We start from the raw sequence: 24,545 nt of genomic DNA on the forward strand, positions 1-24,545 counted from the left end.
TTTGTATGTTGTTCCATTGTCTTGCGCTCTACTGCACCTTTCTTGGAAGACACAGGGACAAAGACTTTTTATGGATTCTAGGCAGTAAGTTTCTTTAAAATTTTTTGGAATGACCTGAACAAATAAGATGGGATTTCCTTATGGTTTGTTTATTGAGTACAGGTGTGTGTCTCCTCCTTCACCCCCTCCTTAGAGAGTGCTCCACCCTCTCTCAATATATATACATATGTGTGTGTGGAGGGGGATGCAGGAGAGGCAACAGAACTCTTGATATTCTCTTAGAGAACATCTAGAAAATCAGTGTTTATTTTTCTTTTTTTGTTTTTGTTGTAATATTTTAACTATAAATCACCTACCTTTTGCAATTCAATCAGAATATCTCAATAAATCTTATACTTTTTTTTTTTTTTTTTTTAAATTATAATACCAGGCTTTTAAATAAGGCACGAGATTTCTGTTCTGTGTTTTCAGATTTGTCTGCAGATCTTTATTGCTTTGCTCACACTTTTAAGTGTAGGTTCTTATAGTTCTTTGTTATTTAATAGTTGTAAGAATTTTAACAACTTCTTGAGGGATAAAAAAAATTTTCTACATCCTTAAATTATATAAAAATTTTCATGTAGTTTTACTTCTAAGAGTCTATATAGTGGTGGCATGAAGAGGTTGAATTTTTTAGATGTAACTTTCACTGTTACAGAAAAGAGAAACCTCTTTATTAGTACAGATGTAGTGGTAAAACAGGTTCAGTGGGTAAGGCAGAAGTGTAATTTGTCCAAAGATAGGTGTCAGGGCCTCTTTCTGTTTATTTGCCAAAGTAGGCCATTGGCAGACTTTGAAACAGTGATAGGATGTGATGGGGACTTGTGTTTTGAAAGCAGAGAAAAAATGTGTTTAATAAAGGTGAGTATTCTGGTGATCTCATTTTTCTCTCTCTTGGCATTGTCATATAGTTTTTTAGAATGCAGGGCGTCAGGACAGTGCTCTCTTTTTTCCTTCTTCTGTCTTCATAAAGCATCCCTTGGGGAAGAGGAAGTGATTTGGAAGTATAATGCTAGCCAGCAGGTGTAACTTTCCTTTTCTACCACATAACAAAAGGGTGAGCTGGGAAGAAGAGCTTCTCTGGTTCCTCTTTTTCTATGAAATACTCAGTTTCAAATGCCCTATGAGTTTATGTAAATGGAAGCCCTACAGCTCAGTAAACATAAACCTGATAGTGTAAGCAAGTCTGGATTTATTTATTTATTTATTTTAATTTTCACAGAATCACGGAATTTCTAGGTTGGAAGAGACCTCAAGATCATCGAGTCCAACCTCTGACCTAACACTAACAGTCCTCCACTAAACCATATCCCTAAGCTCTACATCTAAACGTCTTTTAAAGACCTCCAGGGATGGTGACTCCACCACTTCCCTGGGCAGCCCGTTCCAATGTCTAACAACCCTTTTGGTAAAGAAGTTCTTCCTAACATTCAACCTAAAACTCCCCTTGTGTTTTAGAACTCCTCTGGGTGGCAACCTAAACAATTTAAAAACATTTAAAAGCTGACCAGAAAGGCTTTGGTTGCTCTAGTCTTTCTGTTCAAAAATTTCTGATTGTCTTCTAAGGCTTGCAAGAAAAAAAAAAAGTGAAAATGACCAATTTAATGCTTTCTTCAATGGTGGCTTAGATTAAAGGCTGGTGGATAACCTTTTGGAGGCAAAGTTGAATTCTGGGCCCAATCCTTCCCCCTGCCCCTCAGCTCTTGGGCTTCCCAGTAGAGGCATCTTGCAGGAGTGAAGTGTTGCTGTTTTGGGCTCATCTCTGCAAACGAGCCACATCTGTTGCTGGGATGGCTCAGTCCTTTAATCAAGGACTTAAACTTCATAGAAATAAATTATTCCCATACTGCTGTCAGTTCTGACACTGGTTGTAGACAAAGTTGCTTTAGATGTGGAAAAACTCCTTCATGTTACTTGTTTAGGTGACTTCTGCAGCCTTGCATAGGAAGTAGAAAACATGACTAGATCTTTTTGATGTGCCGTTTTAGGACGGTTTGACAAGCAGCATGACAGACATTTGAAAACATGGGATGATGTAAGAAATCGCTGTCTTACCTAAATGTAAACGCTGCTGGGAGAAAAGGTGAGCTTTTGTTTAAAACAAAGCAAATAAACAAACAACCAAAACCACACAGTGGAGAGAAGAGCAAGCTATGATTTAAGATATTTTCTTGTATGATTAACACCTGGATTGTCTTCAGAAAACAGTTTCTCCTTCTGCTTTTTTAATTTCAGGATGGTTATTGAGCAGTAGGGAGCTTTTATTTTTATCTGATGCCTTACTGAGTTCTGTGCAGTTTCCTGGCTTTGTTAGGAAGCTAAAATTCCAATTTTAGTTATCAGACGTAGAAATCATTAACAACATTTATTCATTTTTAAACACTTTTCCGTTATCTTGACACTGTCAGATCACCCTTATCCACTTTCCACAAAACATAATTGAAAACAATGAAATGTATCAACTTTTGTGGATGGGTAACAGACTGGAGAAGATTTTTATCTGACAAACCTTCAGTCTGAATGGCATTTTAAGAAGCTGCATCTGCTAGCAGTAAGAACAGTTTTAACAAAGTTAAAGAAGGCTGTGCTAGAAGTCTGTGTGTCTGATTTACTTTGTCCTTTGCTTTAAACCAAGTGATGTTTTGTAGAGGTCACATAAGAAAATTGTAATGGAAGTTACACACAAATCCATTAATGGCTTCAGATTTTTAGATTTCAGCATCTATTGCTTCAGTTCACAGTGAGGTTCGACTTTTATGGCAACAGTTAATAATGTGAGTTTGATTCTTGAAATTTGATTTATGTACAAAACTCCTTCAAAAGAGTAAGTGCTCAATGGCAAACTGATTCAGACTGAGGAAGTAAGAGGAATTAAATGCAGCTTTAAAGTAGTGGTCCTCTCTATTTATCAAAGAACATTCTCCATAAGGAGTAATAATTTCCTGTCATACTAAGAAGTGAAGAAAGGCTAAAGAGAAGATAATTAAAATGAAGAAGTGAAGAATTCTTTTAATAGACCAGAAAGTAGGACAACTTTTTTTTAGTAAAATTTAAAAGCTAAAAAGGAAGCCTACTAAAAATGTAAATGCTTTTTGTAATACATTAGCAAGTCAATACAATTTTCTCATATTTCACTTTGCTTTTGGAACCAAAGCAACATAAATATACTTCTTGCTGGAAATGTATGGTTATTTTTCCTTAGAAACTTGCAAGTTTCTTTGCATTATACACGTGGCCAGGGAGTTGAATATTGACAGATTAGCATTAAAAGTAAGATAAAAGGAGATTTAGATAGTACAGATATCATGTATTGAATTTTGCAGCCTGAGGATGGTTGGCTCTCCCATGTTCATGTGTATGCCGTGTGCAAGTCATTTTGTCATTTTTGATCTTATAGATCATTCATTTGCTGAGAATTTACCAGATGGTAACATCTTCTACTAAGATGTCCTGTGGTACCAGGAGACTGAAGTGCCAATCAGAACTCTGTATATAGAGAATGTTATTTCTTTGTTAGCATGGAAACTATATTTTTTAGTATGCTTTCTGGATAATGATTGTTTCATGCAGCCAAAGGAAAGTAATTCTCTCTACTATCTTGTGTTGTGTGCATTTAAGTAGGTTTTACAAAGTTTATGTGTTATAGCGCTGTGGATATGTGTAGAATACATGCTAAAAAGTCACGTGTGAGAGAGAAAAAGGGATCGGTATTGAGATAAGTGATCAGGAAGTAGAAGGGTGTTAGGAAATGGATTTGGAGTGAATTAAGAGCGAAGAGGCTGACTGGGATGTGTGGGAAGCATACGTTATTCTCAGTCATAAGATACAGAAGGCTGGTATTAATTTGTCATGAAGAATGTGATGAAAAATGAGACTTGGGTAACTGTCTTGAAGGCCTGAAAGCAACCTTTGATGTATTGTGAAATATGTGGACAATGATATTTTCTAAATTATTTTCTAAAGATGGCATGCTGTCAGCTCCACTTTATATTAAGACACTTAACTTCATTATTATTATTATTATTTTACATTTCTGTACTGTGTGACAGTATTATCGCTGCCTGTTTTTGTCTCTATGGGATAACCCAGGATGGTGGTGCAGGCATGCTGCAAGGCTGCAGAGTGCCTCTGCCAGGGCTGCAGCCAGGTCTGGGTGCCGTGGGACTGCCCAATGCCTTAAACAGATATAAAATATGATGCTGTTGCAGCACTTTAAAAGGAATTCAAGTGGTCAACAGGTCATGGCTGGGGTGATGCTCCCTCCAGTGCTTCTCATGCAGTGGTTTTGCTGTCAGCTTTCCGAAGTTCATCTCTTGGCATGAACAACTGGTCTTCTCTCTGTGCCCCCTGTGGTAGTATTCTCTTTTTGATGAATGTACATAGAACACAAAGATAATGTTGCTATTGTTCACAGGTGTTGTGATTTCATGTTTTGTACTTAAAGTATGCTCAGATCATTATGGGGCACTGGGCATTTAAATAAAGAGGCATAATTCCTGAGCCCTGATAACGTGACTTGCTACATCTGGACTCACCATCTCAATTGTAGAACCAGAGGCAAGTAAAACTTGTCCCTGCATGAAATGCCATGTACAGTCTAACACCAGACTCTGTGGTGTTCTTGAGGACTTCTGTTGTTGAGGCTTGCAGAAATCCTAGCTGAGAGGGGCAGAGAGCTGTAGTGTTTTGAATATAAAATTTGCAAATTCTGGCTGAGACTGTTGCCTTGTGACTGTACTTACTGCTGGCCTCATTGAAACATACAGGAGCATGTTTGCTGTACTGTGGTGATTAGAAAGTATTAATTTCATTGCACATGAAAATCCCTGATGAAAGGTTGAACATTTTCTGCCACTGTTAAGTTTTTATAAATGTAATTGCTGCTACGATTACAGAATGCCAAACTGAATTTGAGGACGTGCAATAATCTTTTACCACTAGTCTAGTCAAATATTTTTTAATGAGACAGAGCTAGCTGAACACCCAAATTGGTTTGTTTACTTCAATAGCTTAACTGAATTAAAATCAAAGAGCTTGCATGGGCAGGGTGTAGTCCATGTCATTGCTGGACTCCATTAATCACCTCCTTGACTGAGGGCAACAGTGTTGAACAGTGACTTATAGATGATTGAATAGCTTTGCTCTCAACAGCAGTAATGGTTCCCAGCAGGCTGCTAGTGTGCAATCACAAACATCTGCACATTTGAAAGCTTCCACTTCCCTGAACAGAGATATATTTATCCCTCTCCTCCCCCCTCCCCCCCCCGCCTCCCGAACAAAACAAAACCCAAAAAACAATTAAAAAAACAACAACAACAACAAACAAACTAAAAAAAAAAAAAAAAAAAAACTTTTGCGTGGAAATAGTTTGACTTTTGTATATGATCATGTCATCTGAGTTTATCTTTAGATCCTTCTGCTCTTGATGACATTAGTAGACTTTGTTTTATTATTAGTTTTCATTGTTTTGGCTCCATGGGATCTCTTTGACATTTGATACCCAGTAGTGAAAGAAAATGTATTCTGTTTGCCAAATAACTCATGGATATTTGTGTTTTAACTGCGTTGAAAGTAAATGTAGTCACTCTCCCATAGATGCGGCATGATGTTCATTATTTGCACAAAGCTGATGGTTCCAGCTCTTTTGCAAACAAGCTTAGCAGAACAGAGAACAAAAATTGTTTCTCCAGGCTATCTTTCTTCTAAAGTGGTCTTTTGGACAAGCATTTGAATACATGGGAAGAGATTATTAAACACCTACTATCCTTCCCCTTTAGTATTTTCCAGTGTCCATTTGGTTGCTTACTGTGACCTGGGTGAGTGTTACTTATTTGTTGTCACTGTTGCAGAATCACCAAATGTAAGGTGGTTAGGACTAGTGAAGATCTTGTAAAATTCTGTTGTTATGTGACCTGAGTGTCTTTCTCAATGTATTTTTCTGAGGCCTAAGTAGCACACTCTGAGGTCAGCCCCATCTGTTCCAATCATATTTGTTTTATTTGGCATCTTGTAGCATGTTTTATGGAGTATCTGAACCGCAGAAACTGTGTGTTCTTCATGACTTCCAGTAGTTGACAGAAATATTCTCTAGAAAATTAACACAAAACGGTAGTTGTGTTTGAAATTTGATATTGATATTTTGATATTCATTATTCGCTTTTCACTATTTTTGTAGTAGAAAGACCTCAGATAAGAGGGCTTGGCAGGTATGAAAAGAAAGGGAGGGGTTGGGGGGGAAGTAAAGGAAAAAAGAATGCCTCCTCCATCAGTCAAAGATAATTGGTTCTGTACTGAACATGCATTTTATGTTATGTAAGGACATGGATATGACAGGCTTAATAAGTTTTGTGAAGTGGTCAGAATTTATTGTATAATTGAAAGGTGAAAGGTTTACATCTGTTAATCAGATCGTATTATTACTTGGTAAGACTTTAGACTCAAGGATATCTTTATTTTACCCCAGTAACAAAGGAGAGTATGATGAATTGTATTTGTTCTCTAACGGGTACACAAAATGGTGCTTCTAGGTATATATCTGTTGCTTCAGAATATATTTTAAAAATGCTGGCAAATAGCATGAGAATAGGGCATGTAACACTTCTGTTAAATACCTCTTTGAAGCTAACTGCGATCTTTAGATTGTGTTTCTTTCATTATTATCACTTCATCATTGATACTGGGGGTGGAAAATGATACCCTGGTTCAGAGTTCCTACTTCACTATCATGCAGGGAGAGGGATTTTTCATGCTGTCTAAAATTGTCTAGATACTGAGATGAGACGCCCTTTAATTTGCCACCTAAAATGTCTTATGTCTTTGAAAATCCTCACAATTAGTTCTTTGTGATTTTTCTAATCCGTTTAACTTGTATGGCCCATGGTTCTTGATACAGAACAAACACAGTTTCATGTGTCTTGGCCTGAGCACCCACTGGGATGTTTGAATGTATTCTGGCTTGTGATCTGAGCTGGTCAGTCCTATTGTTGGCAAGGAAATGGTGGAAAATAAGTGTCTGGCAAAGGGGTCATGATGTGCATGCTATCTTTTTTATTTTTTTATTTTTTGCCTGCTAACCTCATACATTTCATCTGTACATCTGTGTTGTATTGCCTATTTCCATTTCTTTAAATACAGAAAAATTATTTTTGTGGTTAAAAACAAATCCACACCAGCTAAGGCATCCTCTTAAACGCCTTCTGCTAACCAAGCTACTTGTATACATATATATTTGTAATAAGCAAGACAGGGCCTTCATGTGTCAAGACCAGGAAAATAAGTTTTCATCCCATCTAGGAAGAATCAATAATGGGAGGACCATTAGCTACTGGCACTTGTCCTGGAACATAACCTGCAGATGCTATTAAAAGAGTGATTTAGCATTAGCATCCAGTAGATCACCATGAGGACACAGCGTAAACCAAGATTAAGTTTCAGAATACTTTTCATCACTTCCTTTGTTTTATAAGGAAACCTTATTTGTACTGTGTGATTTCCTTCAGAGACACGCACAGGTACTTGTAGATATTGTCAGTTTATTCAGAAGCAAAGTGTTTGTTGTGATTTTTTTTTTTTTTTTTTTTCCTGTACTGAAGCTGTCAGTGCTGGTGCCCAGTTCAGCTGATGGATTTAGTGACACAAATTTGGGTTCCAATCATGGGTGTTTTATGTAAGCAATCAAGACGTGGTGATAACCACCAACCATAACTAACTGAGGCTGCATCCACGCAGACACTGATAGGCAGGAGGCTTTGGACACTGTACTCACTATCTGGTTGTGCACATACAGCTGATGTTTTGTCAGCTCTGAGCGTTTCTAGTGAAGGTTTTCAGTGTAGCCTTTGAGCAGCCACACTCTCAGTGGACAGGCAGGGCCCCCCCATGCCTGCCCAACATACGGCCAGCGTAGGCCGTGCCCTGCATGACATGTTCCTGCCACATTGCCATAGCAGTGAGAGCGTTGCTACAGCAATGGGAGTCTATTTGGGAGCTTGTGTCTTTAGAGACTGTAATATTTTTTGACCATAATACATTTATATGTATTTTGTGGCAATATATGTTTATGATGTTCCCAACCCTCTGTGTTAGCTTCTTTTTTGACTTAGGTGTGGCAGCAAAAACTTTGCAATCTTGTGCTGCGGCCTGTAGGATGGAAGTGGCCCAACTTCCAGGAGGCCTTTGCACGTATTCTATGCTACGATGATAAGTTTCAGATGGTAGCTTCGTGTTACTGCATGAGCCTGCTGCTGATAAAGCAGAGAGCTGGGACAAATATTTTACTCTGGAAATAGTTCCCTTGAAGGACTAATTGAGGATTAAAGCACCAGACAGCGACTTGTAAGAATAATGAGTTGACTGCCTTACAATAAAATATGATCCCAACTGTGTGGGATAGAAGTAGTAAGGTCAACTTTGGATCTATTTGAAAATGAAAGGAAAGTTTCTTTTTGAATATTTATGCATTATTCAACCATGTTATATTTTTTTTTAGTATCTTTGGCCTAGTTCTGAAATTCTTGCACGTGCAATTATTTTCATAAACTCTATTGGTGTTATTGTCTATAGTACGTGTACAATGTCACTAGCAGTGTGTAGGTGTTCCTAAATTGTTAAAAAGTTCTTTTATGTTTATTATCTTCATACGTGATTTTTTAGTGCTGAATAATGAATATCAGTATTTGCACTTAGAGCAAAGTGTATAGTTGGACAGTAAGTTAAGGGAGTTTTTTGAATGATCTGAGTTCGTCTTATAAAATTAACATGAAAAAATATGGATAGTTCTGTCTTCTAGAGGAAAAATAATAACTTATAATCAAATCTACAATGGAGTAAGTTACTTAATAAATTTCTCAGACTTATTTTGCTCTCGGTCAATTTTGTAATGAAGCTTCTCAAATAAAAGTACAGCTTTACTAGGTGTATAAGTAGCAAATAGCCTTAGAGATCATAGAATCACAGAATATCCTGAGTTGGAAGGGACCCTTAAGGATCATCAAGTCCAACTCTTGACACCGCACAGGTCTACCCAAAAGTTCAGACCATGTGACTAAGTGCACAGTCCAATCTCTTCTTAAATTCAGACAGGCTCGGTGCAGTGACCACTTCCCTGGGGAGCCTGTTCCAGTGTGCAACCACCCTCTCTGTGAAGAACCCGCTCCTGACGTCCAGCCTAAATTTCCCCTGCCTCAGCTTAACCCCGTTCCCGCGGGTCCTGTCACTAGTGTTAATGGAGAAAAGGTCTCCTGCCTCTCGACACCCCCTTACGAGGAAGTTGTAGACTGTGATGAGGTCTCCCCTCAGCCTCCTCTTCTCCAGGCTGAACAGGCCCAGTGACCTCAGCCGTTCTTTGTACGTCTTCCCCTCCAGGCCTTTCACCATCTTCGTAGCCCTCCTCTGGACACTCTCCAACAGTTTCATGTCCTTTTTATACTGTGGTGCCCAGAACTGCACACAGTACTCGAGGTGAGGCCGCACCAGCGCAGAGTAGAGCGGGACAATCACCTCCCTTGACCTACTAGCGATGCCGTGCTTGATGCACCCCAGGACACGATTGGCCCTCCTGGCTGCCAGGGCACACTGCTGGCTCATATTCAACTTGCTGTCTACCACGACCCCCAGATCCCTCTCTTCTAGGCTGCTCTCCAGCGTCTCATCGCCCAGTCTGTACGTGCAGCCAGGGTTTCCCCGTCCCAGGTGCAGGACCCGGCACTTGCTCTTATTGAACTTCATGCGGTTGGTGATTGCACAGCTCTCCAACCTATCCAGGTCCCTCTGCAAGGCCTTTCCACCCTCATTCGAGTCCACAACTCCTCCAAGTTTGGTGTCATCATCAAACTTGCTCAAAATACCTTCTATTCCTACATCCAGATCGTTTATAAAAATATTGAAAAGTACCGGCCCTAAAATGGAGCCTTGAGGGACCCCACTGGTGACCGCCCGCCAGCCTGACGCAGCCCCATTTACCATAACCCTTTGGGCCCTGCCCGTTAGCCAATTGCTCACCCATCGTATGATGTTTTTATTTAGCTGTATGGTGGACATTTTGTCCAGTAGGATCCTATGGGAAACCGTGTCAAAAGCCTTGCTGAAGTCCAAAAAAATCACATCAGCTGGTTTCCCTTGGTCCACCATACGGGTAATCTTATCATAAAAGGAAATCAGGTTAGTTAGGCAGGACCTACCCTTCACAAACCCATGCTGGCTGGGACCAATGACTGCTTTGTCCCCCAGGTGCGCCTCAATAAGTTCAAGAACCATCTTCTCCATGATTTTACCAGGCACTGACGTGAGACTAACAGGCCTGTAATTGCTAGGGTCTTCTTTCTGACCCTTCTTGAAAATCGGCACAACATTTGCCGATTTTCAAGAAGGGTCAGAAATGAAGAAGGGACAGATGACTCTGTCCCTTCTTTTCAAGAAGGGACGGATGACTCTGTTCACTTCATCCTTCCTGACATGAAAGTCTTATCTGGAAACTATAACAACAATATCATTTGTTGTTGTTGTTTTTGTTTTTCTCTTGGTGGTACAATTGACACAAAGATTTAATAGGGACCAGTAAAATTGTTCTTGGACCCAAGTATTGTGGTATATTTAATTTTATGCTAAACTTATGTTATTGAAGGAGTGTGGGGAGGTCCTTATCAGAGCTTGTAGGGGTGTCTAGGGTAGCCTGACTTGTCTGCAGTAGGAGCTGGGTGTGCTGAGCAATCTGCACTTGTGATGCTGAGTTTTGTGCAGATCAGCACAGCGTTGCAACTGATGTCAGTCAATTGTGTAGGAAAAGGGCTGGTGCTAGGAGCTCCTTTCTATGGGGAGCTCAAGTCCTGGCTTTTAGGCTTATGTGTAGAGACCTCAGTATGAGTTTCCTGACATGAGAGGAGTAACACTTTTTTGGCTATATCTTTAGCATTATTTGCTTTAAGTCACATAAATTATGTGTCAACTGCAGAACAAGATTAGCTGCAGTGTAAAATGGAAAAATTAGAGTAGGATTAAATATTCTCTGCTTCTTTTGTAAAGAACAGGTGGTGAAAATAACATACCTAACTATTTTGTGTTATTCAGAATTGTGCTGTTATCATCTGCTTTGTATTAGAAACAGTGAATGATACTGATAAAAGAAATGAGGAGAAGCTTGCATCAAAGCTAACTACTTTCCCATATTTTAAGATAGAGAGGAAAAGACCACTGACCTTTTTCATGCTTGCAAGCTTAATTACAGATTGAATAGCACCCTTATAGAAAACAGATTTTTAGCCTTGGAATGCTTGGAAATGTGGAAGATAGTATTTTGGAATAAAAACTACATGCTTAAGTATTTTTTCTTTTCTTTTTTCTTTTCTTTTTTTTTTTTTTTTGTGGTTTTGTTTTCCTAAGAATATAGAATAATTAGTTGAAATTATAGAATAACTAATAGAATATAGAATATTTAGTTTTTCAACTCATTACTTTATCTAATTTATTCCAAAGTCCTATAACTCTCTCTACTCTACCCTCAGCAATGGGATGTTGTCTGTTCTTTGTATTCATCTGTATATGAGGGAGGATGTTGATAGAAGCCTTTCTTTTTCTCTAAAGCTTTGTAAGATGCTGTTCTCTATTTCTTAATGGGCTAGAGGAATTGTATTGCTCAGCTTCAAGCCTTGGCTGCTATCTCTTTTGGTGTGTATGGAACTATTCCCCAGCTTCAGTGAAAAGGCATGTGAAATTTTTGAGATGGAGGCTACTTTTTAACAAACATAGTTTTAGCATTGATTTGTGCACTTATAAACTTATATTTTGATAGTAAATTCTCTGTTTGCAAAGTACAGAACCTAATTGGTTGCTAAACAAATTATAAGCTAATGTGGGCTTTTTTTTCAGCAAGGCATATATGTTGCTTTCATTTATTTTTGACATCAAATACCATCTGCTTTCTTCTTATAATGCTGCAGTTTTAGCAGTTTGAGCTACATTGCTAGAGCTGTCCACTGCATATGTTAATAATTTCTTCACTAGTTGGCATTGATCTCTTTTTTCATGCTGTTCTGAAATTTGGTGCTCTGTTGAATGCCCCTAAATTACTCAGCCAAAGAAACATGTTTCAGGTTGCTTTGATGCATTGCATGTGTAAGTTTAAATTATTTTAAACCCAGAATGGCCATGTGTGTTCTTTTGTTACACAGCTTACATGAAACAGTGCAACTTGTTTAAGTATGGAATACATTCACAGTGTCTCCTGAATTACCTTTCTGGGCACTACCCATCTTTGAATAACTAGTGTGGGTCCATAGTGCAATGTCCAGGTGGAGATAAGTAATGAGTGGTGTTCCTCAGGGGTCAGTGTTGGGGCTGCCACTGTTTAACATCTTTGTCGGTAACATGGGCAGTGGGGTCAAATGTGCCCTCATCAAGTTTGCAGATGACACCAAGCTGCATGGTGTGGTCGACACGCAGGAGGGAAAGGATGCCATCCAGACGGACCTGGACAGGCTTGAGAGGTGTGCCTGTGAAAACCTCATAAGGTTCAACACGACCAAGAGCAAAGTCCTGCATCTGGGCCAGGACAATCCCAAGCACAAATACAACTGTGCAGAGAATGGACTGAGAGCAGCCCTGAGAAGGACCTGGGGGTATTGTTTGATGAGATGCTCAACATGAGTCAGCAATGTGTGCTTGCAGCCCAGAAAGCCAACCGTATTCTGGGCTGTATCAAAAGCAGCATGGCCAGCAGGAGAGGGGAGGTGATTGTCTCCTTCTATCCTGCTCTCATGAGACCCCACCTGGAGCCCTGGGTTCAGGACTGGGGCTCCCAGAACAAGAAAGACTATTAGAGTGAGTCCAGAGGAGGGCCATGACAATGAGGGGACAGAAGCACCTCTCCCACAAAGACAGGCTGAGGGAATTGGGGTTGTTCAGCCTGGAGAAGAAAAGGCTCTGGGGAGACCTCATAGTGGCCTTCCAGTACCTAAACAGGGCCTCCAGGAAAGCTGGGGAAGGACTCTGTGTCAGGGAGTGGAGTGACAGGACAAGGAGTAATGGCTTTAAACTAAAAGACAGTAGGTTTAGATTAGATATAAGGAGGAAATTCTTCACTGAGAGGGTGGTGAGGCACTGGCACAGGCTGCCCAGAGAAGCTGTGGATGCCCCATCCCTGGAGGTATTCAAGGCCAGGCTGAATGGGGCTTTGGGCAACCTGGTCTGGTGGGAGATGTCCCTGCTCATGGCAGGGGGCTGGAATTAGATTATGTTTAAGGCCCCTTCCAACCCAAACCATTCTGTGATTCTGTAAATTCACTTAGATTTAATTGTGTTAGCATGATTAAGCCCTCTCAAAAATTCATCTGAAGTGGTTAGACGGTAGAAATATGAGTGCAGAAAAGTATCCAAATTGTTCACTTGAACTACTATAATGTTGAGGTTGAGAGCAGTTTGTTAAGGCTCCCAGAACTACCCTGCCAAATTATTAACACTTACATTTTGTGCATCTGCATTGAACTCACTCTGGTATTTAAAAATATATTTTTGTATGATCAGAAGCACAGCGAAACAACTTCTTCCTTCCTTAGTGTCCTGTTGTACATCTCATTTTATTCTGAATGTGCTCATACAGCTCTCTTAAAGGCAGAAGTAAGCTTGTGTTTGTGGTTGAAACTGGCTGACTGGGAGCTGGCTCCAACCTGAAAGCAATGCAACTTTTTAGTGCAGCGCAGTGCCAGACTTAAGTTAACACCACCTTTTTTTTTTTTCCCCTCCTTCCTTTGGACATGTTGGCCAGCTTGAAGATCATGAGGTATAAGCCATTCTGCAACTGGTGGCACAGATGTGCTCTTTGTCACATATGTCTTTCGTTTCTTTGGCAGGTGGTGAAATGGGCTTCTTGGTTAGAATTTTAGACTGTTCACTTTTTCTGCTCTACCTACATGCCTAAACCCATATGCTGTTTGGAACCTTTAACAGCATTTAAGGCTTTTTGTGCTCAATTACTGTTTTTGTTACTGCAGCACTTCAAAAATGGGGTATGGATGAAAGCCAAAATCAAGAGTATGCAAGTTAGAGAGCTCATAGTTAACTTTAAAGCTGGAAAATCTAATCCACAGTTTTTATATCTGCTTCGTGATAGTTTAATTCACATCCCACTTGTGAGCTGGATACTCAGAAAACATAGGAAGCACTCGTGGGAAGTTAGCCTAAGCGACTTGTTAATCATAGCTGAATGAGGAGATACAGGACTGACCCCAAGCAACCCCATCGTTATCTCCTCTGCAAGCCCCGCTGCTGTCAAAGTCAGCACCTACCTGCAGAGAACCACCCCCCTGCCCCTCCCCCCCCCCCCAGCCCCTCTGGCTGTAGGGGAGTGTGGAGTGGAAGTGGGGAGGTGCTGGAAATGTCAGAGCAGCAGCAACAGGCTGCTGAGCAGAACTGAAGGAGCTTCGAGCCTTGGCTGCTGGGCTGGAGCACAAAACACAACAGCAGCAGGTGACAGACCAGTGGTGGCAGAGTAACTAGGAATGGAAGCAGGAATCTGAAGTACTTGTGGTCAGCTTGAGCTCTGCAAGGGTCACTGCTCCCTACTCAGACGTGCTTTTCTGCCCTGGAACATTTCACTTCTGTTGACTGGCTGCACTCTTAGGTTTATTGCAAAAAGGAACACTTGTTGTGGTAACTTAATCAGTGGCAGGCCACCAAATTCCTTTGACCCTTCAAATGGGATAGTAAAAGAAGCAAAATTGACATTTTTTGTACTTAGTTACCCTCCTCTAGGGCAGTTCTAATATTCTTGAGAATACAAATGGAATTTGTTCTTATCAGCAATGGTATCTTCTCTGCTGGTTTCAGAAGCTTGGAAGCAAACTTTATCAGAAATTAAAGGTCGATCCTTTTGAAAGAAGGGGTGTTGAAGTCATGAGGGTGCAGACGTTAATCAGACCTGCTTGCTGTTAAGCAGGTTCTGTGTTCCCTTGATAATCAGAAACTTTAGCTGCTGCTCTGTCATTTAGAAAATCTAGCATGTATTTGCAACTGTAGAGGAAAGAAGCTATTTTTTAATACATATGCCTCTAAATAGCTTTGGTAATTTCTAAATGTCTGTTAGCTGGGGCTGAAAACCACAGATTAATGGGCAGCATTCTCTGTAGTGAGGAAATCTGATCCCAGTTACAAGATTAAACTGTGACCCAGTCCCTTCTAGCACCAGACCTTTATTTCAATATCCAAAGAAATTTAGTCAAAGGGCTTGACCAGGTCAGCAAATAAAATGCAGTTTCTTAATACTGATTGCAAAAACTGGGTAGCAGTTCCTTCTGCTAGGTGGCATGTTACAGTCCATGCTCCCTTCCCAGCATAGGACTGTGAGGGCCTGTTCCTGCTCCAGCATGTGGGCAGAGGTGATGACAATAGCTGGATGGCATCTTCTGATTCTAGGGGGGTCTCTTTTCTGTCAAATGTGATGCTTGCAGACCATGAGCTTCACAATCAAAAAATCTTTTTTGGTTGGCTGCTGCCTTAATGAATTAAACCTTGGATGTTGAAAGGTATATATTATTATTGTTTTGCTGTTGTTGTCCTTATTTATTTATTACTTGTTATTAAAGGAAAAAAAAAAAAAAAAAAAGAAATCCTTACCTAAGATGAGAGGCTGGTATCTTTTTACCCTTTTTATCAGCTACCTAAATTTAACAGTTCAACAATTTCAAAGTTCATTTTTTTTCCCCTTATTTTTATGTAGTTTTTAAAACTTCTAAATTTCTTTGTTGCTTTTGTTGTGGGAGGAGGAATAGAACCAATATGTGTATGGGGTCAGCCTCTTTTCCTTGATTATCTTTGCTTTGTAGCTGTGCATAAGAACCTGGGGGAGCTTCAGATTTAGAAGTTTGTTCTGCTTGGTTGGAAGTTCTGATGTTGGCAATGATAATTATAACTCCCTCCCGTTCCTCACATGGAGAAAGAGGATGCTCTATGGATTTTGATACTTCAGCTTTAATTGGGGATGGATGTTAGGGCAAGGAAATTGAAGATTTCTTGCACTATTGCTTTCCTCTCGTTCATCTTTTGTAATAATTATTTTTTTTTTGCAGCAGTTTTGATACCAAATTCTCAGTAATCCTGATTTTGTTTCTGCTTTATAACTGAAATTTTACCTTTTTAGATCCAGATTTCTTTAGTCCTAGTGGGTGGGACAGAGTTATCTTTCAGAACTGATCAAATACTATTTCCTTTCTTCCTTCCTTCATTTGGGGGAAGGGGGGGGGGGTGTTTAAATGTAATGAGTGCTGCTATCTGTTGCAGGCCTGTAATCTGAAGAATTTGGTATGCATTTTATGGATGGGGAATAGAAGAAGAAGCAGGGGATTGTGTTTTGCCTGCCACTTCCAGGCTGGAAATATGTGCTCTTCCCCAGTTCAGAGGACTGTGTTTCCCGTTATTTCTCACCTGATATTTTAGTGTACAGTTGACACAGGGCTCTGTTATTGTTCTCCATCCACTTCCTTGATAAATCCAGGGCCAGCTTCCCATTCCAATTGGGAGTTGGCAGTGACAAGAGGGATGCTCCTTCCCATCTGTCTACTGAGTGCATGTGTGCGCAGGCAGCTCTGCCAGTTTTGATATTGGATCGGAATGGGGCGTGCCGTTACAGACCTGGATTTGTTTCGTCTGTTGCATTTCAGATTTGTATATGCTTTTCCAAACCGTGTTGTCAGCATTAGATTTTAACCCAAATCAGTCTGAATTTCAGTTTAAAACATGTAAGTTACTTTTCTGCAGCCTCTAGTCTGCTTTCCAAGCTTTACAAGAACTCTCTAAATTTAGAAATTTCCTTAGGTCATACTGTTTTATGACTTTATTATTTTTGATATTTTGTATGATATTTTGAGCACCACAGTTAGCAAAGACTAATAGAAATACAACAGAAAAATTGTGTGAAATAATCATAGAAACTGTATGCAGTTGATGATTATGTAGCTACTAAATGAAAGATTATATGAAAGAAGAATAGATAATCAAGGATTATCTTAAAGAATACTGAAAGTAAACTAACTTAATAAGATGGAAAATTGTACATAACTCTAGAGACTTTTTAAGGAGGGTTTTTGAAGTATCTGCAGAATGAACGTGAAAACATATTCCATGCCAGAGGAATGTTTTCCTAGTGCCAGGTCATATTGTTCACTGTCACGAATAATTAAAAAAAAAATCTAGATAAGGTTTTAAAAAAAAAAACCAAAAAACTCTTGATTACTTTGTTTTCAATCAGGGTTTTCTGACTCTGTTTGCTTATTGGCATCTCTGTATTATCTTGGTTTTGAAACCCTTATGATTTCTAGTCATGTGATTTCTCTAAGTAACATATTTAGACTTATTACAAGATTTGGGATAAAAGAAAAAAATTAAAATAAAGGACTATTTTCCAATGTCAAAGGTGACTGCAGTAGTCATGAAACTCTCTATTCTTTTTCCTCATATCTTCACATCTTTCTGGAAAAAAAAAAAAAGAATCCTACCTTTATGAAAAACGTATTATTATTTAAGTCCAGCAGGCTTGAAATATCCACTAAAAGAAAGGCATCATGTGTTTGTGTGAAAAGTGTATGATTTGGGTCATTGTTGGTGATTTGACATATAATGCACACCACCCTTGCTTGAGTTGTTAGAGGGCATGCTAGGGAACTGATTTACTGCGGAGTGAACCAGCTTTGGAATAGATCAAAACATGGCCAGAATTTCAGGGGTCTGTGCGAAGGAGGGGAAAGGTGGCGGTTGGAAATGTTGGTTTCCAATGTAGTGTTTATAATGGTTTTGCTATACTGGTCACAGGCTGTATTTTTGTTTGTCAGCTGTAAAGACCAGAAATATGTTCTGCTCCTTCAGCTTCCCCTGGTCTTGCTTGTCCCCCTCCAGTGCTACTTTTTATTGCTCACCTAGCCAGCCCATTTTTTCTTTGCAAAAACATCTGTTCTCTCTGTCATTCAGTCCCAACCTCTTCCTCCTGAAGAATTGCGGGCCAAATTTTCAGTTTCTCTTCTACTCCACCTCCTGTTCATTGACAAGGTTTTTGTCTACATCCTCCACTTCCTTTTATTCCAGGCCTAACAGACCAGAAAATCCTGTTTTTTCTTTCTGTTTTTCCTCCTTAGCCTTATGTGGCTATGCCAGTCTCCTCAACCAGCCCAAAGAATTTGGATTTCAGGTCAAATGACTGCTGTTTTGCAGGCGTGAGTAGTTCTCTGGTCATACCTCTCCCCCTTCCCTCTTCCCCCTCTAACTGAACCATTTCCCTCCCTAACCCTCTCCCTTTCTCACTAAGCAGCTTCCTTTTTGCCTTAGGTGTCTAGGGGGAGTCACTGCTAGTACAACTCTGTCTCTCTTTCAATCCTCTCTTACTGTCCTCCCCAGCACAGCTGGATCTAGGGACTTGTTTCCTCCAGTTAGTCATCTCCAATGGATGTGTGTAACCAGTCTGGCCAATTGCAGGTGTTGAAGAGTGTGATTTATAATATGGCTGTTTTTCCAATAGCATCTGTACTTCAGCCTGAAGAGAGAGGTATGTGGAGAAAGAATAGATCTTAGTTGGAAAAGAGCAGCCTACTCCATTTCAAGCAAAAGGATCTGGAAACTTTCAGAAATAAAATGTGGCATTTAATGGTTATACTACTTATTGCTTTCTGGAGCAGTAGTAAGTTCACACCCTTTCACATGTTGATAGATGAACCAGCTGGGCTTCAGGGAGTTGGAAGGGCTGGTCTGCAAGAGCAAAAGGCATCAATGGGTTTGGACAGGCTGTGTTTGTTCCCAGGGCTGGGCTGTATACCTGGCAAAGAGTAGATCTCCCAAAGTAGCTGGAGTTCGAGGGTGGGGGTAAGATTTCATTGCACTGTGAAATGAAAATGTACTGACATGAGGAAAAAAAAACAGTATAATAGATAGCACTCAATCACTCTAGACATTTTTGTCTTCACTAGCAAATGACGAGCAAATCAGTCCTTAGCCCAAGGGCTGGGTTGTGGCCAGGACTGGAGGTTGCCACACAAGTGACTTGTGTAACTTAAAATGCTTGTCCTGCACCTGCAGTTTTCTTTTTCCCCTCTTAAGCACTAAAAAGCTGAGGTGACGTGCTTGCTATTAATATCGCTGTGTAACAAGGTACATAAAGATAAGCATCTTAAGGGAAGGGAGCGCAAATGTTACTTGTTCAATGCAAGGTGTCAAAATATGTGATTAACAAAGAATGGAAAGTCTCCGTGAAGAATGTTAATAGGTTTTCTGTTTTCTCATTTCCATTTAAAAGTTATTCATAATACTCCACGCAGAAAGCACTGTAAGTGGCAGCAATTCTTCTGTGTTTACTAAAGAGCTGCTTGGTAGTTTAATAAGTTTCAGTCAACATTCAGTCTTAGGTGCTGAGGTTTAACCCTTTAACACTTAGAGTTACCTGGAAGAAAAAGATCTTAGGTCTGTGTTCCAGAATGGAAAGAAACCAAATTGGCAGAATCATGATAATATTGTGTCCGTATCCAACATACTGAAGTCAGACAGTGTTGCAGATGTTAGGCTCTAGGTGGTCTCTTGTGATTTTGTGGAAATGGATTTCACTTCTCCTCCAGCCTGACTCAAGGTGCAGTCTGACATGATGCCCTAGGATTGTTTCCATGCTTGCTGCCACTGGAAGGGCAGTCTTTGGTCTAACTGTGTTTTTGGTTATTCTCTGAGCTGCTTTGCATGGCTGGTGAGCTTACTCACCCCAAAATGAGACCATTCTTCTGTAGCTCATAACTGGCTTGGGAAGCATCACAGTTGACTCTGAGTGGCAGAAAAAGTGAAGGTGAAGGAGGTATGGGTCCCACCATGCCAGCATCAATAAGCTCTTTGTTCAGCTTTGCTGCCTTGGTTGACCATACAGCAAAGCTATGTGGAATTCGGCAAAAGGAAGACTTCTAGTATCCCCTCCACTCCCTGTCACCAAAAGCCATGGAGTAACTCAGAGAATAGTCTTCAAAGTAGTTTGCTGTGAACAAGACCTTGTATTTGCCATAACTTTGGTCCAGACAGCAACTGAAATCTTCAGCTGAAGCTATCCCAAAGTATTTATTCTGCAGTACCCATGAGAGGCTGCAATCCAAGTGGGTGAAAACAGGATCTTGCTGTGTGAGGTGTCAGACAGCCTTGTAAGCAAGCAGTGAAATCCCATGGGCTCCAGCAAAGCACAGGCAGGAGGGGAGGAGAGGGAGAAATAAAGAGGGAAGAGGATAAAGAGGAGCATATGTGGTAGAGGGGGAATAAATAAAATAATGAAAAAGAAGAGAAAATGAGTTCAAATAAGAAACTCTGTCATGCTTTCTATATTCCTTTAGAATTTTATAAAGATGATGTGTAAATAATGAATGATAAGGGAAAAAAAAAATCAAGCTCACAAAAATCTGTTGACTGATTGCACTGTAATGCCTCAGGGATTATCCTTACTTCACCAAGATCCCAAGATCATTTTGTTTTTTCAGCTACGGCAAATTTCTACAACCTGAACTGGACGCTAAGGTGAGTGAGTCCTGTGCCAAATATTGACAGCGTCCTAACAAGCAATGTTAGCCAGTGTTTATACCAGCATTATAGTTTTGATTTCTGTTGTAATAATTATTATTCACTGTTGAGCTAATTGCTGTTGCACCAGATGGCAAAAGTGATCACACACTGACTCTGCTTTGCCTTGTCTGAAAGTTCTCAGTATCCAGCAGTGCCTGCAAAAAAAAAAAAAAATGTAATCCACTTATTACTGAGTACTTCTGGAGATTTGGCTGCTTTATTCAGGTACTTAAACAAGAGAAAAGTTCCAAAAAATCTAATTAGATTTTTCTATTTGCATGTACTGTATTTTATAAGCTTGCAGTACAGCCAAGTTTGATCTGTAGGTGCATTATGGTAACTCATGTTAGCTGTTGTGTGTACACACACATACCACCTGGCCATAGTTTTATTAACATATGATGTATGCACATGCTTCTATTTCATTCTGAATCTAGTATACATGGAGGAAGAGCAAAAGAAATTTTGTTCATAGGTGAAATCTTTGTAATGAAAATAGAGACCGACAGCAAAAAATTAATTTGATTATTGCCCAACCTCCTTGTTCAAATTCTAGCCATTTTATTATACCATGGTTGCCTGCAAGAGGGAGAACAATTTGCAATGCTGCAAACGGTGCTTTAGTATATCAAGAAAAAATAACAAAATATTGAAGCAAACTGGTCAATGTAAAATTCCACTGAGGTTTTCTTCTCTATTTTAAGTAAAATGTGGACTTCTGCTTTCTTTTTAATGGAGTTTTTTACAAAATATTAATCTTTGAGTGCGTATCTACGGGTAAATTCAGGACAGCTGTCTGACACTGAAGCCAAATGACACAAAACAGCCTTCACTGCTAAACTTTCCAGCATTCAGAAAGGGGGCTGGCATGCAGGCTGTCTGCATGTGGTATTTCCCAGTTACTTCTGGCTCCTGGAGCATATGCAGGAGGAGTTGGGATGAATGATAGTCAGCTCTGAAAACTGGGCTGGGGGTCATTCTAACAAACATTACGATAATGAAATTTCCAGTGCCTGGGAATATTTATTGGTGCTATTTAATCAACTTGTGTAATGTTGCCTCCATGGCTTCTAACAGAATGTATACAGCTAGGTAAGAATGTTAGGGGAAAATGATTATGTTCTGATGGCAATAAAATCACAAGTGGTACTGATGGCACTTCCATGTAATGAGGTGCTACTTGTGGATGAATTCATTTGTGTTTCATGTTGACCTTTTCAATGTCTGTTTTAGGTCCATTTTTTAATATATTGGTTTAGCATGTACTCATGTAACATTTGTACTCTGCAAAATTTTCTAATGGAACTGGGTTCGAGGTGTGACTGAATCCTCTGCCAGGTGTTGGTGGTGCCTTTAAATGAAACCAAGCTGTAGCCTGTAGCTAGACCAGCATCACTCTAAATGGCTAGCCAGGAGGTGTACACAGCGTGTTTACACAAGATAATTTTAGAACAAAGCCGATTATGCTTCACAGGACTGTTCTACCTATGTGTTTGAATTAAAATTAAGCTTTTCAAATTCTTTATTGAAGTGTGTGAAAGAGTGTGATTAAATCTGCAGTGTATCTGCTTGGTTATGGTGGAGGGGAACTTGCTGGACAGCATGCTTATCTAGTTGCAGCTCTAACGGGAGCAGGTGGCCTGGAGACACAAGCCTGTATGTGAGGAAGCTCTGCTGGGCTTCCCCTTAGTGAGAAGAAAGTGAGGAAGCTTTGAGTATCTGTGCCTTTTAGGAACAGGGTGCATAGTAGGTCTCAGAGGGAGGGCCTGGGACTCTGCTTAGCTGAAGGGGTGTGATATAAAAGAGAGGGAGGACTGTTGAATTGGCCTTCCTGCATCAGCAGGAGCAGATGTTGGAAGAAAGGTGTAGTTAGATGCTCTGTTTAGAAGTGCTAAGTTTTTACTGAACTGGTGAAGGCCTCTGCTGAATGTGTTGTGTTGTTTTGTTTTGTTTTGTTTTTATAAAATAACTAGTGAGGAAAAAAAAAAAAAAATGGAGGCCAGTGCTCTCAGGTGGGCTTTGAGACTGTGCTTTTCTTTTCAGAGCATCCCCAGAACAGCTTTAGGAAAGTTTCTGCAACAACATTTAAAGATAAAATTGATTAAGACTTTTAGAAACATGTGTACTGTAACAAATTGCTGTGCTTAACAGAGCAAAATTCAAGCAGGTATGCATTTTAACCAGTATATTAATATTGTGACTTTTTATATCTCTTCTGAGTGTGTCTGAATGACAGTCACAAGAGAGTCCTGTCGCTAAACTCTGTCTCCAGGGACTGTGCTTGCACATTTTGGAGCTGTCTCCAGGCCACCCATGCAATCAATATTTACTATAATTACAAATGAAATGAGGGAGTCTTAAAGTGGTGGGTGCATTTAATAACACATTATAATAGCAGAGCAATGAATTGAGGATTAATCAAAACTTTTCAAACTGGTGCTGAATTGATTTAGTGATATGAATTTGGCTTAGTGCTGTGTGCCTGTTGACAATAAGTTACTTAAAAAATTGCACTGCAATTTCCTCTTAATTGCACGTGGTATGCTTCAGGGTGACAGTGAAGATATTAAAATATGAGTAACAGATGTGATGTCTGCTAATGGAGCATCACATCCCATACATTTTCCCTATCCTGTTATTTATTTATCTGCAGATGAAACCTCTGCCTTTTTTTATTTTTTTATTTTTATATTAAAAAAAAAAAAAAATGCTTCCTATGAAGTTTCTGTGTTTTTCCAGAGGGCTGAATAGGTCACCTTTGCCTCATAAATCAGTAAGTGAGGAATAGCCCAGTAAAATCGTTATGTACCATAACATTATTGTTACTGTAGGATTATTAAGCTGCAGTTCAGCCTTCAGAATTTGAGATGTGCAATGCTGCATTTGGGCTCTGACCTAAGGACTGCGGGAGGTAACAAATGCTTTTGTGTCCATGCCTGTGAGCTCAGTAGGGGGAGCCAAGTGTGGCCAAGTAAAATTGCTCCTGTCTTTGGCTAACCCTAGGGAAATCCCGTTTCCACAGGCACAGTTCTTCTTGTATCTAGCAGGAGATACAGCATGCATATACCTACATGTTCTGTACCCTGACTTCTTATGCTGCTGGTGACACCTTTGCCCTGCCTCCTCTTAAATGCTCTGTGCAGGCATTGTCTGTCATGTGCGGGATGGCAGGGCACTTGAAGGAAACCAGAGTTCTTGAGGTTTCTCTAAGAGCAGATACTAATTTTGGAGATGCAGTGATAAGGAGGTACTAAACATGCTTCTCAGCTACTTCTCTCGCAGCCTCTTATCCAAAGAAAGGCTAAGAGTGGTGTCTTCGTTAAAGCCTTTAAAAATACACAGATATTTCCTTAACTCATTGCTAAATCAACTTGAATTAAATTTCTTTTAAGAAAAATTGCATGTCATTGCTCAGGAGTAAGTATGACAAACTTGAAGCTTTCTCCTTTCCCTTCATCCCCAAGTTAGCTTCAGAAAGGAAGCAACAACCAACAACCAAATAATAACATATATATATTAAATTTATATATGTATATTTACCAAGAACTGCTTCATGCTTATTTAATTCTTTCAACATCTGTCAAAAAGTTCAAAGAAAACCACCCCAACCCTGTTTTATTAAACCTTGCTATGAGAGAAAAACTTTGATAAAACCATAGGAAATGTAAGCCCTTTTGATTTCCATTTCCTCTTAGTTTTTTTCTGTAAGTCTGAGAATGGAAAAAGTCATCGAAGCCATATATCTAATCCTTGTTGTGATGTGCTAATATCATTTAAGATCCTTTTCTTATTCTAAATATAACATTCTTTACCACTTCTACTGATGCTTAGAACAGCGGCCCAACAGAAGCTATTGGTGAGAAGTTGCTCTCAGTTTGTGATGAGTATCCTTGGCCTGTCAAGTTCTTCTTGCACCAACTCCGTGGTGCTTGTAACTTCTCATCAATAACACA

General features: G+C 39.8%; 1 protein-coding gene across 7 annotated transcripts in view; it reads left to right on the forward strand.

Annotated features, from left to right (window-relative positions):
- Positions 1 to 24,545, forward strand: part of SEMA5A (semaphorin 5A) — a 340,995-nt gene that overhangs the window by 14,710 nt on the left and 301,740 nt on the right. The window contains exon 1 of one of the 7 annotated variants that reach the window (XM_082753181.1): positions 20,501 to 20,547. The exons of the other annotated variants lie outside the window; for them this stretch is intronic. The gene's annotated coding sequence lies outside the window, so the exon portion shown is untranslated. Of the gene's footprint in view, positions 1 to 20,500; positions 20,548 to 24,545 lie in introns of those variants that run through there. 7 annotated transcript variants of the gene reach the window in all.

The sequence above is a fragment of the Aythya marila genome (assembly GCF_965140915.1).
Source record: "Aythya marila genome assembly, chromosome: 2".
Lineage (NCBI taxonomy): Eukaryota > Metazoa > Chordata > Aves > Anseriformes > Anatidae > Aythya > Aythya marila.